The 14,523-nt window shown below is 44.9% G+C and overlaps 1 pseudogene; it reads left to right on the top strand.

The window, feature by feature from the left end:
* The first annotated feature begins 11,505 nt into the window (after positions 1-11,505).
* LOC129355813 (chymotrypsin A-like) lies at positions 11,506-13,872 on the top strand (annotated as a pseudogene).
* Positions 13,873-14,523: the final 651 nt, after the last annotated feature.

Here is a 14,523-nt window from a genome sequence, read left to right as displayed (position 1 = left end):
TGGATTCCTGAACAAATTCTTGTTACTTATTTGTTTGTCTCTCTCTCTACATAATTTGTACATGAAAACATAGAAATTCCTCACCGGGTTCTGAAAATCTACCTCTCATACATCTGGGACTTGCAGCTTTCTGGCAAATTGCTGCAAAGGAAAGAAAAGTCTTGATATTTATAGGGCAGTTTCATAGACTTTTATACATACTGTAGTCAACATGCTAACATTAGCATGTTGGCTAATATTGGCTAATATTTGCAGATTAACCAACATTAGCATTCTAAATAACTTTAGTAGTTTATTATCTAATTTGCATTAACTATTGAATAGAGTATATTAACATAGTCAGTGTTGTATAAAGTAGTGAAATCTCAGAGTCCAGTAAAAGTATCGGTACCGCTCCAAAATATGACTTTGGTAAAAGTAAAAGTCACTGATTGAAATGTTGCTTGAGTTAAAGTATTGAAGTATCTAAAACGTCTTGTACTTAAGTATAGAAATTACTGTAACAATGGATGAACTCAAGTAATGTAATGAAAAGTAAAAAGTAAAACAAGTCAAATGCAGTTTGAATGACATTTTTTATATTTTGGTAAACTTGTTAAATACACTTAAAATAATGAACAGAACCAAGTGCAGGCAAAATGAAACCTGCTAATAGATAAACCTGCAGCATCATTTAGTTAAGAACATTAGGTGCTTTACCTACAAGGTTAACTTAACCTGTTTTAGGTTAACTTAACCTGCTTTAAGTTAACTTAACCTGTTTTTAGGTTAACTTAACCTGCTTTAAGTTAACTTAACCTGCTTTATTAACTTAACTCGCTTTAGGTTAACTTAACCTGCTTTAGATTAACTTAACCTGCTTTAGATTAACTTAACCTGCTTTAAGTTAACTTAACCTGCTTTCCAACTGAACCAGCTTCTTAGTAAACCCTCCAGGACAGAAAATACAAAGTTTCTATAAGCCTCAAGTTTTCCCTTCAGTAAGGTCAGTGCTGAAAATGAGAAAAATAGTCAGTACAGAAAATGTGGCCAACATGAAGAGAAAAAGCCGTTAGGATTCCTCTACTTCACACACTATAGGTGCAACAACTGGTCATTATGCAAAAAAAAAGAATTGGGAGGGAAATGCAGCTTATTGGCATCTGAAGAGGGAGAGATTCAGTTAACTTGGTGTTTAATGGGAGAAGTGAAACCTGTGCATCCTATTGGTGGAGATGAACAACCCAGGCTAACAGGCTTTGTTGCAGTTGATCAGTAGGTTGATCAAAACATTTGCGTTTTTCTCTCGTTTTTTTGTAACGAGTAACTAAACCACACATTGAAAATGTATCGGAGTAAAAGTATAAAATTAAGTTCGGAAATGTAGTGAAGTAAAAGTGAAGTTATCAAACATTTTCATACTGGAGGAAAGTATGAAGTACTCCAAAATATACTTAAGTAAAGTAGTGAAGTATTTTTACTTTGTTGCTATTCAAGACTGAACATAGTAGTAATAAAACTAAACTCCATCGATTGAATGGAGTGAGAAAATGCTAGTCACATGCTAACATATCCCACATGCTTTTAGCTCATTTTGACCTAAAAGCTGAATGAGCTGAGTGAATGGACTGAGTTGGTGTTAAAGTGCACATGCAGTCAACAACTGAGACATCCAGTAACATTGTATCTTAATGAGTGACTTCCTTAAAATGACACTCATTTAAATATGCTGGTCATTGTTGCATTAATGCGTCCTCTGATGTGCGACCAAATGACCTACATCAGTGGTGCCCAAAGTGGCCCTGGAGGGCCGGCACGCTCCAGTTCTTTCCCTGGTTTAATGCACCTGGATCCAGTCATGAACACTGACTTGTTACTACCAGCAGAAAGAGACTAAAACGTGCAGGACCACTTTGGACACCACTGATCTCCAACAACCCATGAAGCAGCACGACTCATCGCACTTTTGTCACGTGTCCTATGCAGTGCAGGCATCGTTTGTCGACAGTCACATGGTTTCAGCAAGACGACACAAGAAGTCTGGCTTTGGATGTTCCATCTCTAGAAAACAGAAACCAGGTGAGACATGGGGACAAGGACTGATCGTTTCAGTGTGGGGTTAAAGGAAACACGGTCACATTCCAAACAAGATTCACAAACCAGGGAGAAAAACTAAAGAGTCTAACCCAACAGGTTCGGAGCTGAAACCAGAAGCTCAGCACCAGAAATCCTGTATATGGAGGTCAGCTCTACTCTGGAACCCAGTTCAGCTTCTTGTGTTCATGATCTGGCTCTTTCACTCAGCTGAGTGTCAGGCAGAAGGAGAAATAAATCCTGCCTCACCTCTAGTTATGGACATGAACCGTCTCCATGCTGATGTCTGAGGACAGCAACACCATCGCCTGACCGACACTTTCAGATTCCTGCTGAAATTATGAAGAGGCTGAGGTTGGATTAAAGACAGATGTTTGGACTCAGATATTAATCTTTGAATGACTTGAAATGTGTTTAGGACATTTCCCCACAGTCAGGCCTTCCTGGTTCCCAGCAGGAAAAGCCTGGCGCCGGATCCCGTCCATCAGATGTGAGGGAGAACCCGGAGCAGGTTTCTCCTTCCACAGCCAACAGGAAGTTAACATGATTAACTCAGACGTGCTCATGATGACAGAAGGTGATCGGACGCTGTTTTACAGACGGCGGACTTCATTTCCTGTCTAATGCTTTATGATATCAGAGGAAAATGACATGAATGGGTGTGTGTGCGATGACTCCTGATCTGGGACAGAGATGGAAACATCCTCCACTGTTTATTCCTCCCTGACAACCTTTTCTGACTTTGTTCTTCCTCGTCAGTACTTGTAGAGATGGACCGGTTGCCATAGAGTCAGAGCCAGCGGCTGATATTTCACTGACACACAAACAAGACAAACGAAGAGGAAGATCGGCTGGGGTCGATCTGTTTCATCTCCAGACATTTAGAGGATTACAGCAAACATCTTCAGCTCAATTTAGGTTGTTGTCAGTTTATTGCCATCATATTTTCATCTTGACAAATGAAACATTTTCTCCATTAATGACCTTCCCATTATTTCTGCTCCTGGCTGGTTGTCCTTCATGAGTGGAAAACTCTTCACCATGACAGATGGTCAAAAGCTGGACTTTGGGGTGGATTAAGTGTCAGTACATAGTAGATGTGTTTTGAGGAAACTCTGACTCAACTTCATTATTTCACCCTAAATAATCTTTAAAACTTCTGCTTAAGATAGGTGTAGTGTCATGTTATGCACAAGATGACAAAGCCCAAAGGTAATAGAAAAGACAAAGGCTCTCAGAGGATGAGACTCTAGATCATGACCTGATGAAGCCAGTAGGGTCTCATCATCTGCAAAAAGCAGAGGCGTGATCCCAAAGCCACCAAAATGGATCCTTTCAAAACCCGGTTGCGCACAACGTGGCCTTGGACTCAACATCCCCCAAATCAAAAAATACATTTTGTTGCTACATATCAGATTATTCATTCATGTTTCGTTATGCATGGTTCTCATCTTGAGCCATGCGATGAGATGAGACTATTTATGGTTGGAACCTCTCACCTCACACACCAGCTCAGGCTCCTTCCCCACCAGAGAGGTGACACTCCAAGCCCAGTGAGAAAGCTCCTGCAGCCCCGGGTCACATTGCCAAGGTCCCCACCCTCGGCCTTCCAACGTCTCACTGCACCGACGTCTCACTCTGCACCGACGTCTCACTCTGCACCGACGTCTCACTCTGCACCTGGCCCTTTGGCTCATCCTACAGGGTGAACCCACTTCTCCACTTCGGCCTGAGGCTGGCCAGACTCCATAGGGAAAAGCCTGGGCACCACGTGCTTCCCAAGCGTCCTCACCTCCAGGCCCGGCTGCAGAGTGGGGCCCTGGTGACCTGTGTCCGGCCGTGGGGACACTACATCCACCGATTGTACTCTCCATAAGGCTCTTTGGGCTGCTCTTTGTCTGGTTCATCACCAAGGACAGGTGCCCAAAGTCAGTCCCAGAGAGCCGGCATCCTGCACGTTTCAGTCTCTCCCTCGTGGTAGTACCACCCTTTTCAGCAAGTCAATGTTCTTCTTAGACTTTTTAATGAGCCATCATTTGATCCAGGTGTGTTAAACCAGGGAGAGAAATGAAGCATGCAGGATGTCGGCCTTTGAGGACCAACTTTGGGCACCCCTGACCTTTGACCTCGAGACTTGGGTGGCCCTAAATGGGGTATGACAGCAGAACTCCTAGAGTTGCCTCAAATCCATTCGCCACTATAAGGTGGCAACCTATGGAGAGGTGAAGAAATAAGAAACATACTTTTAATATAAAATTACCTAGGAAATAAAAAATAAAATAAAAATGACTGCGCCTCATCCCTCCTGTCTAGTAGAATAATTTCACACTGATGTATAGCACTAGAAGCTAATAGGTCAGCAAAGCTCCTGGTCCTGACAGAATCGTTCTTCAAGTATTCAGTGCCAAACTATCGACTCTACTTTTACGTATGTTAAATGACGCTAAGCAAGCATCAAGACTGCTTCCCACTTCATACAGAGCCAATATGTCGCTCATTCCTAAACCTTTCCCAGATCCAGACGATGTTTCATCCTATTGCCCAATTTCATTGCTATCTCGAGAAACTAAAATCCTTAGGGAAATTTTAGCCAATAGACTCAAAAGACGCATCGGTTTAATCATCCACCTGGATCAGATTGGCTTTATGACATATGTTTTTTAATTTGCACCATCTTTTCAATATATTATCCTCAAATCATTCAGATGAGTCTATTGTTTCACTAGAAGCATAACATGCATTTGATCAACAAGGGTGGTCTTATATGATGTATGTTCTCAAAATGTGGTTTTGGACCCATGTTTACAGAATGGATAGAAATAATTTATTTGCTTTACTAATCAGAACATCTTCTGTCCCTTTGCTTGTGAGGGTTTGCTTTTTCTGTGTGTTAATTTAGGTTTCTGTGTTCTGTTGGGTCTGAGTTGTCCCAGCTTCCCTTCATTGCTCCCAGCTGTGTCTCGTGTTCCCTGATGATCCTCTGTGTATTTAAATCCACCTGTGTCTCTTGTTTCCTAGTCGGATCCTTGTCTGTCCAGCTGTTTGTCTCTACATTTGTTCCAGTTGCTACCAGTTTCTGAGCTCCTAACCTTCTGCTTATCTGTGCTGCCTGGACTTTGCATTTTCGTCATTTCATCATTAAAACCATCATGAATTTTTCTACTGCCTGGATCCCCTGCGTTTACCTCACCTCCTTCATCACGCATCATGACATTGCTGTTCATCGGGGGACGGGTCAGGGACGGGTCAGGGACGGGTCGGGACGGGTCAGGGACGGGTCAGGGACGGGTCAGGGCCACCTCCACTCACTGTTTCTCTTCTCAGTCATTATTGAACCTCTGGCTGCCAGCATCAGGCAAACTCCTTCAAATCTCCCTTGGGCTGATCCGGCGTATTTGAGGTCCACACCATTTAAGATAGCTGATGATTCCTTCACATATTTGGGCGTGATGGTAACAAAAAACTTAGAACATCTCCTACAACTGAACTGGTCGAGCAAAATTCTACAACTTAAGCAAATATTGATCGGGAAGATCAACAGCATTAAAATGCGTTACTGCGATTTCTTCTTGTATTTCAATCTGTCCCATGTTTCATTCATAGATCTAGAGCTCTAGATCTAGATTCATAGATCAGAAACCCTGACTTCCTTTAAATCTCACCTGTTTAGAGTTTTATTTGAAACATGATCAATTAAAAAGTAATGATGGAACAATATATTGTTTATTCTACTTTCTGTTTTTGTGTTTATGATGTGAAGCACTTTGAAATGCCTTGCTGCTGAAATGTGCTATACTAATAAATTTGATTGATTGATTGATTTGGAGTTTTGACCCTGCAGGCAATAAACATTTGATCGCGTTCTACTTTCTAAGATCTTCAGACAGTTTGGGAGGGTGAGTTCGGAGTTCGGACCGCATCCGCCTGATGAAGTGGATAAGACTGTTCAGTCAAAGCCAGATAATCTCACACAGTTCAAAATATTTCATAGACTCCACTACTTTCTGTACAAGTGTGTCTCCAATTTGTAACAGTTGCCAGACTGCTGTTGGCAACTTGACACACTCCTTCTGGTCATGTGTTCAGCTTCACTCATTTTGGAAGGAAATCTTTCATTTTTTGTTCAGTTTTTGGAAAATAATGGGAGCAAGAACCAATCACTGCCAGCATGGGGCCTCCAGTGCTTTGCAATCAGCCACTAAAGGTGACAAATGTTGATCAGCAACAAAAAAAGAGTTGATTCTGATTTTGGAAGAAGGTCTCTGTGCTCACAGTCGATCTGTGGTTGGGGGAACTAGCAAATACTCAGACTGAAATATCACAATGAAAATAGAGTCAATGTGTTTGAGGAGATATGAGACCCTGTACTAAAATTTCTTCAATGAAATTTTAGAAAGACTGTTAATGACAGACCTGCCACTGCTTAGTTGTTTGTGCAGCTGCTTTTTTATTACCTGTGGAAAGATTTGGATCAATTTGTGGTGTATTTATCCCATGATGTCTCTGACTGATGGTGCTGCAGCTGGGACCGCTCCGTCTCTGCTGCAGCCTCCCAGTCTGGCCCCACCGGCTTTAATCTCATGAACAAAGTCACATCCTGACAGCTTACTGAGTAATGTGGCGGTCGGAAGTACTGAAGGAACGCTGGAGGAAGATCTCCAGATTGCTCCTGTGCTTTCTCTGTGAAGCTGCACCTGGCCAGGTGTTTCTGTTTCACTGGTCGCCTGAGACATGAACTGATGTCAGAGCGACGGAGATGAATCGCTGCTGTGATTTGATTGTACACTAGATGTGCAGGATAATCATACAGTGCATCACAATCTTCATTCTTCTCCTTCACTGCATCTCTTATGAAGTCACACCAGAGATGGCGCTTATTAACACTGGCAGCATTTGAAATAAGCTAGCAGTGTTCCACACATTTCATTGTGAAATGACAATTCATCATACGGAATGCATATGAAGCTGACTGGGCGGGTCCCAGCACCTCGTGTTGAAACGCTGTGATTTTCTCCTTATTAGAAATAATTAAGATTTCTAATGTTACTGGTGAGACTTGTTGCCATGGTGAATCTGTCTACACTCATTCAGGACAGACCCGACTCAGAACTCAGAACATCAACCCGACTGGTTGATGTTGGACCTCCACGGAGCTGGGATGGTGAACTCAGACCGTCTGCCTTCTGCTGTGAAGCTGCACCTGGCTGAACCCTCAAACGTCTCCATTACAACAACCCGGTTCTGATAGAAACACAACAACATCCATTAATCCTTGACCAAATGAGACAAAACCATGAAAACCAACTGCATACATGATGGAAGACGACTAAGGTAAAAAATAGAAACAATGGAAATTCAACTCCATCAAACCGTTTCCTCATACTTTAGATTAGAGCAACATCTGCTGCAGTCGCTTGGAGCTCCTCTGCAGGAGTCCTGAATTATTTCAGTTGAATCTGAGAAACTGAAAAATGAATAAGTCAGTTTCACATGAATCTGTTGCTCATTGAATCTTAATGTCTGAGCTGCCAATGATCTGCTGCCCTCTGCTGCCCTCTGCTGCTCTCTGCTGCCCTCTGCTGCTCTCTGCTGCTCTCTGCTGCCCTCTGCTGCCCTCTGCTGCCCTCTGCTGCTCTCTGCTGCTCTCTGCTGCTCTCTGCTGCTCTCTGCTGCTCTCTGCTGCCCTCTGCTGCCCTCTGCTGCCCTCTGCTGCCCTCTGCTGCTCTCTGCTGCTCTCTGCTGCTCTCTGCTGCTCTCTGCTGCCCTCTGCTGCCCTCTGCTGATCAACTTTTAGTTACTGCTTGTTGGAAACTGGAGAAAAAGAAACAAATCAGAATGCAGAAAAAATAATTCCATTTCAACTGCTAACCTATAAAAACCAAGAGAAATTATAAATAAATTAGTCTCCTCCTCCTACTGACTGGATATCCGACCCACAGCTTTCTTCAGTGAAGTCCAGCTGCATTGAACTGGACTGGACTGGACTGGGCTGGACTGGACTGGACTGGACTGGGCTGGACTAGACTGAACTGGACTGGACTGGACTGGACTGGACTGGGCTGGACTGAACTGGACTGGACTGGACTGGACTGGACTGGACTGGACTGGACGTCCTCTCATCAGGTGCTTTGGAAGCAGGCGGTATCAAACCGGTCGAATGGTTCTGGATGAATCTCAGCCGATCTCCCAATGTCGTTCATCAGTATCGTTCCTGGAAAATCTGTAAAATGATGAAACAGCCATTTCAGTCTGGTTTCCATGGTTACCACCCTCCAAGCATGGTGTAGTCAAAGTGTCAAATGACATCATTATGCACACAGACAGTGGAAGAACCATGGAGGTGGTTCTGGTTCTGCTCTGCATCAGAACAAATGAGGAGACCAGCAACATAAAACTGCAAAACAGCCGAAACCCTGAGAAAAGCAGGTGGTTAGAATTGATTTGGAAACAATCAATGAAAATGAAGAATCTGATTTTCATTTGTTTCTATGTTTTTATGATGCGAATCATCTTGAACTGCCTTGTTGCTGAAAGTTGCTTCTCTAATAACTTGGTTGATTTTATTGAGTCACATTATGAACCAGTATAAACTCGTACAGGTGCAGTAAAGTTAACCTTTGAACTGAACTAAAGATATATTGAGCCTTTGGCAGAGCTGATGAGTGAAGCCAAGTCCAGTTCATCAGCAATACGGCTCTGCAAAGAGCTTTAAACCACAAAACACACAGCAACCTGTTATGAAGCAAGAAATAGACGTTTTTTTCTCATCAAAATCATGAAACTGTTGATCAAAGTTTCATTTCAAAGCAGCTCCAACCTGCTGACTTCATTTCAATCCAGAAACGAACTCAGGGCTTCTGGATGTTTGTTCCAGATTTGTGGTGAATAGAATCTGAATGCTGTTTCTTCATGAATGTTCTGGTTCTGATACAGAGCAGAACCAGAACCAGCAGGTTAATCCAGCAGCAGCTGATCGTTAATCCGTTCTGTGATTTATAAACTAGCAGCAGTTTAAAGTCTCAGTGAAGACAGAAGAACCGGCTGAAGACAGTAGAACCGGCTGAAGACAGAAGAACCGAGTGAAGACAGTAGAACCGGATCCGTCCGTCTTCCTGGTTTTAGTCAGAACTCCAGTAGCAGCGTTCTGAATCAGCTGCAGCTGGACCTGGATTCGTGTTAGTCAGACCCAACAATCTAACAAAATGATGATTTCTGTTGCTATTTACTTCTGAAGCCAGCGGCCAATCAGAGCGGACGTTGGCTCTGGGGTCAGTTGCTTATCAGAGCCGAAGCAGAAGCTGCGTTCTCATGGGTCATGTGACCTGACACGAAGCTCTGATTGGCTCAACTGAACTTTCAGAAACAAGCAGGTAAAAATTAAATGTAACAAGAAATTGAAATAGTTTTTTCTGCTGGATGAACTCTAGCTGAAGACGCACAATCACAAAAACTTTTGCTCTGTGGATGAAGTGACTGAAATCGACAAGATTTTGTTCCCCAACAACTGGTTCATTTCTCAGGTTTTTGATGAAGGTCATTTGATCATTTTTCTAAAACAGTGCTGGGAAATTTTGATGTATTCTGGCTAAAGTAGAGTTTTTAGTCCAGCACATTGCCAGCTGTCAGTGATCTGTGGACACAGCGATAACTGAGTCAACATTTAGGAGGCTGAGCTCAGAACAGCTGCACTATCAACAATAATCACATATTATTGCTGATAGTGCAGAGAAAGAAGAGATAAATTCAACAAGCACCCATTAAAACATCAAGGCATAACTTGACACACAGCAACTGGAAGAATCTCATGGATCCCAGCAAAATCTGCTGCATGGAAAACCAGTGAAACTGCAATGAGTTCCCACCAAACCTGTCCGATCCCTTCGGTCCCGTCTTTGGATGGAAAGTCTCTGAGCTGTCTCTCAGACATGAGACCAAGAGGACATCAGGTGTCTTAGGATGCTGAGAGTTTCAGAAACACAATGCAAGCATCAACTGGTCTCTGCAGTGAATTGATTCAGTCAGCCGTCTCTTCTTGCTAGCCATCTGTCCAAAGCAACAGTTCACAAAGTGTTGGTTATGAACACCCAGAACCTCACAGACCCACTGACTGATCTTCTTTCAGGAACCCTGTTAGCACCGAGCAGTCATTCACAAACTGCCTCAACCTGAAAGCCTCCTACTGTGTTTTCCAGAAAATGAGATGAATGGAACAGTTTTTGAGATGCATGTGGGTCACTTGGGTCACTTGGGTCACTTGGGGTGCTTGTTGATGGGGCTGTTAACAAATGCCCCTGCTGTTTTCCAGGACCTTGTTAATTTTGTTCTGACATCTTCTCCTCATCCACCTGGATGACATGCTCTTCTTCTTGAAAGATGTTGCAGAACATCAGGTATATATTGTTACATCTGAAAAGACCCAAATGCAGAGAAACCTGTTCAACATATGATCTTCAGAAAATAAGTACAACTGGAAGGAGGACGATCAGAGACGAGATCATGCAATGCAGGAACTGAACAGAAGGATTCAGCAATGACACAACGGGAGCTGAAATACTGAGGCAGGGTGGAAAATAAAGCAAGACTAATGAACACAAAGGGAGCTCAACTAAGACTCAAAGTAGCCAGAAACTAAAAAAAGAAGCAAAGGTGTCATGGTGGCTGAAGGCAGAGAAAAAGGCATTGTGAAGGTCTGGAGGTCAAAGAGCTTTCAGGAGGCTGAGGCAGGGAACAGATGCTGAGCCTTGGTAGGAGTCCAGATGGGCCCTGGACCTGTGAGGCAGCCCTGCAGAGACACTGACGGATCCACAGCAGGAGTTTTTCAGAAAACACAAGTGAGTCCACTTGGACTCCCTCACTGGAGAGCCGGGGAACAGAAACACAAGGCGTCTGTGAAAACCTCCAGAAAGGAAGTGGAGGAGTCGTGACCACAACATCTGCAGCAGGATGTTGGCGCCGAGACAGGTGGTGGACGAGTTCATGTTGGGAGACGAAGAGTCCTCTGGAAGCTTGCCAGACCAACAGACACTCAGATCGCAGAAAGCTGGCTCCGTTTCACCCGACAGCAATGGAGAAGTCAGACCCTCAAGATCTGGGCTGAAGTTCTCCTTCCTGTCATCCTGCAGGATCCACCGTTTGGCAGAATCCTCAGGGAGAATGTTTGATTGGCTGCTGATATTCTCTTGACTTCAATAGAACTTAATGAAGGCTCTGAGCTCCAATTATTTGGTGGCTTTTTATTCAGAACTCAGTGATGAACTGACATCCAGCTTCAGTTTGATTTGACTAATTCAAGCTCCAGGCTTATGGTCTGAGTCTCACTCTGACCTTCGTGTTCCTGCCTCTTCAGGTGGAAAAATACCCACACCTGTCCAAACTCCCACTGTCTTCTGATAAGATGTCCCTGCTGTCCCGTCCAATCATGTCGCTCCGCTGATGTATAAAAGCAGCGGGCCCAAAGGGAGTGGACATGATCGAGCCATGGCCTTCCTGTGGATCCTCTCCTGCCTTGCCTTCGTCGGCGCCGCCTACGGTGAGACAACCTTCATCAGCAGAGTGGCTCAGAGACGAGCGCGTCTGCAGACCGCTTACCAACGTAGAAAGACCTCCAGCTTCTGTTGAAGGGAGAGGAAACACGTCATTTTCCTGAGACGTCAGGAGTTTGTTTCTAATCCTTGTTGCTAATGATGTAATGATGATGTCATCAGGTTGCGGCTCACCTGCCATCACTCCCGTCGTCAGCGGTTACGCTCGTATTGTGAACGGCGAGGAGGCTGTGCCTCACTCCTGGCCTTGGCAGGTGTCTCTTCAGGTAAACTCCCACAAACAAAGATCCTTTATTCTGTTGGCTTCAGGGATGCTCTCCTCCTTTCAGGAATCATCTGTGATATAGATATTTTCTAACTGAACCACTGCTGGTACCTCATCCTCCTGCAGATCACCAGTTAAACTCAACAACTCTAAGAGATGTGATCATTTCTCAACTTTGGAGGATGTTGATTTGTACATGTGAAGCCAATAATAAATGAGTGGAGACGACAAAAATGTTGCATTTTCCAACCTCAAAAAGTTGATCTTTCTTAGACTGCATGCTCCTCAGTGTTTGGTGGAATAATCCTGCTTTGCTGCTCTTCCATGCATCTTGGCATGCTCTGCACCAGCCTGTGACGTTGTGACCGCCGACCTCACGGCCACGTCAGCAGATCCAGGTCTGACTAGGCCGGACGAGAAGTCACACACGCAAACACGCTGCTGCTGTAGGAAACGCATCCAGCCTCTGATTTTTTCCAGGACTGGAAAACGCCAACCCAGCCACTCTTTGCCGTCAAACGGCGACCTTGACGTGCAGCCGTCGACTCCTCGTAGTTCAGCAGCTGCGTGTCTGAGCCGACCTCCGACCTGCGCGGCCTTTCGTCAGGCTGCAAAGTTCTCACAACATGCAGAGCTATTAAAATGGGACCTGCCTCTGTTTCAGGATTACACTGGCTTCCACTTCTGCGGAGGCTCTCTCATCAACGAGAACTGGGTGGTGACGGCTGCTCACTGCAATGTCAGGTAAGCGTCGCACACCTGAGGTCTGCTTTAGCAAAGAAGAGGAGATCAAACTGTTTGTGTTGCAGGACCAGCCACCGCGTGGTCCTCGGAGAGCACGACGCTCCTCCAACGCAGAGAGCGTCCAGGTGATTTCTCCTAGCCAGGTAAGAGAGACCGTTCACGTCACATCCTCTGACCTTTGACCTGCCGCTCCTAAACATGCCACTTCCCCCCCCAGGTGTTCAGACACCCCCAGTACAACAGCTACACCATCAATAACGACATCACCCTGATCAAGCTGTCCAGCCCCCCCCAGCTCAACATGCGGGTTTCCCCCGTGTGCCTGGCCGAGTCCTCCGATAACTTCCCCGGAGGCATGATGTGCGTGACCTCTGGCTGGGGTCTGACCCGCTACAACGGTAACAGCCGCTGACGCTCACAGAGCTCTGGCTCCCTGAGGCGCTTCACCAGTTTTTAACCAACACCAGTTAAATGCAAAGGACCCAACCCTAACCCTGCATCCAGCAGGGGAGTCATGTGACCACATGTTGCTTTATTCCACTGAATTGAATGAAATGTCTTAGATTGTTCAGATCAGAAGCTGTTTTGGTTCTTGATTACCACCAGGGAGAAAGAAGCATCATCTCATCATCTGAGCACATTAAACTGGAACAGAAGTTATTCTGCTGCACAGGAAGCTGTTCAAGAGAAAACAGGACAACCTTGAACCTTTTACCACCTTTGCTGCTCTGCCAGCAGATGGAGCCCTTGTTCCCGTATCACTTTGATGTTCTGGCAACTGTTGCAACTGTTGTGTGTTTTGCAGCCCCCGACACCCCCGCCCTGCTGCAGCAGGCCGCTCTGCCCCTCCTCACCAATGCTAACTGCAGCAATTACTGGGGCAGCAATATCACCCACCTGATGATCTGCGCCGGAGCAGCTGGAGCCTCCTCCTGCATGGTGGGACTTTAGTTTGGACCCGGTTCTGTCCATCCAGTTTGAGCTCCAGGTTTCATTGCCCTGCTGGGTTTCTTTGCTCTGATCCTCAGGGTGACTCTGGAGGTCCTCTGGTCTGTGAGAAGAACGGAGCCTGGACTCTGGTGGGCATCGTGTCCTGGGGCAGCAGCACCTGCAGCACCAGCACCCCAGCTGTCTACGCCCGCGTCACCGAGCTGCGCGCCTGGGTCGACCAGACCATCGCTGCCAACTGAGCGTGCTCAGCGGTTGGCTGATCCAGCTGATCTTCAATAAAACACAGAAACTGACAAACCCTGCAGCCATGTTTTCTTCTCCTGCAGACCCTCGTCTTGACTAACATAAGACACGTTTTTCCCCTAACAGAACAGCTTTGAAACGTCTCAGCATTAGTTTTCCTTTTCCTCTATGCAAAACACCAAATTCTCATTTGTTTGTCGCTTTGTTGTCCACCAGTCTTTACTCGCAATTTTTGGCTCCGACCTCAGATTCTTTTATTTTTATACGCAAGTGTTAAATACCAGGTTGTTATGTTGGTCACTGTCTGTGTCAACATGCCTGTAATACCCTAAACTCAGCTTAAAGCAAAGAATCAACAGTCTAACCCTCTCTTATCATACTTTAGACCTTTTGCTGACACATGTGTAGGTCAGGGGTCGGCAACCCGCGGCTCCGGAGCCGCATGTGGCTCTCTGATCCCTCTGATGCGGCTTAACTTTTGAAAATAATTAATGAGTATTTAATTAAGATGTATTTTATTTTAGTTGGTTCATTTTCAAAATGTAATTCTATTAAGATTATGTCGATCTTGTAACATCTAAAAAAGTTTAATATTTCAAATATTTTTGTTGCTATTATTACGTCACAACTTCCAATGTGCGACACCCGCCACTGCCAGTGTGTGGTTTCTTGAACTTTTTGACCCAAGACAGGCCAACTATGGAG

Source organism: Poeciliopsis prolifica, unplaced genomic scaffold (assembly GCF_027474105.1).
Source record: "Poeciliopsis prolifica strain line A6 unplaced genomic scaffold, Auburn_PproV2 SCAFFOLD146, whole genome shotgun sequence".
NCBI lineage: Eukaryota > Metazoa > Chordata > Actinopteri > Cyprinodontiformes > Poeciliidae > Poeciliopsis > Poeciliopsis prolifica.
The sequence above is the reverse complement of the archived record's forward strand: the minus strand, read 5'-3'. Positions and strand labels throughout refer to the sequence as shown.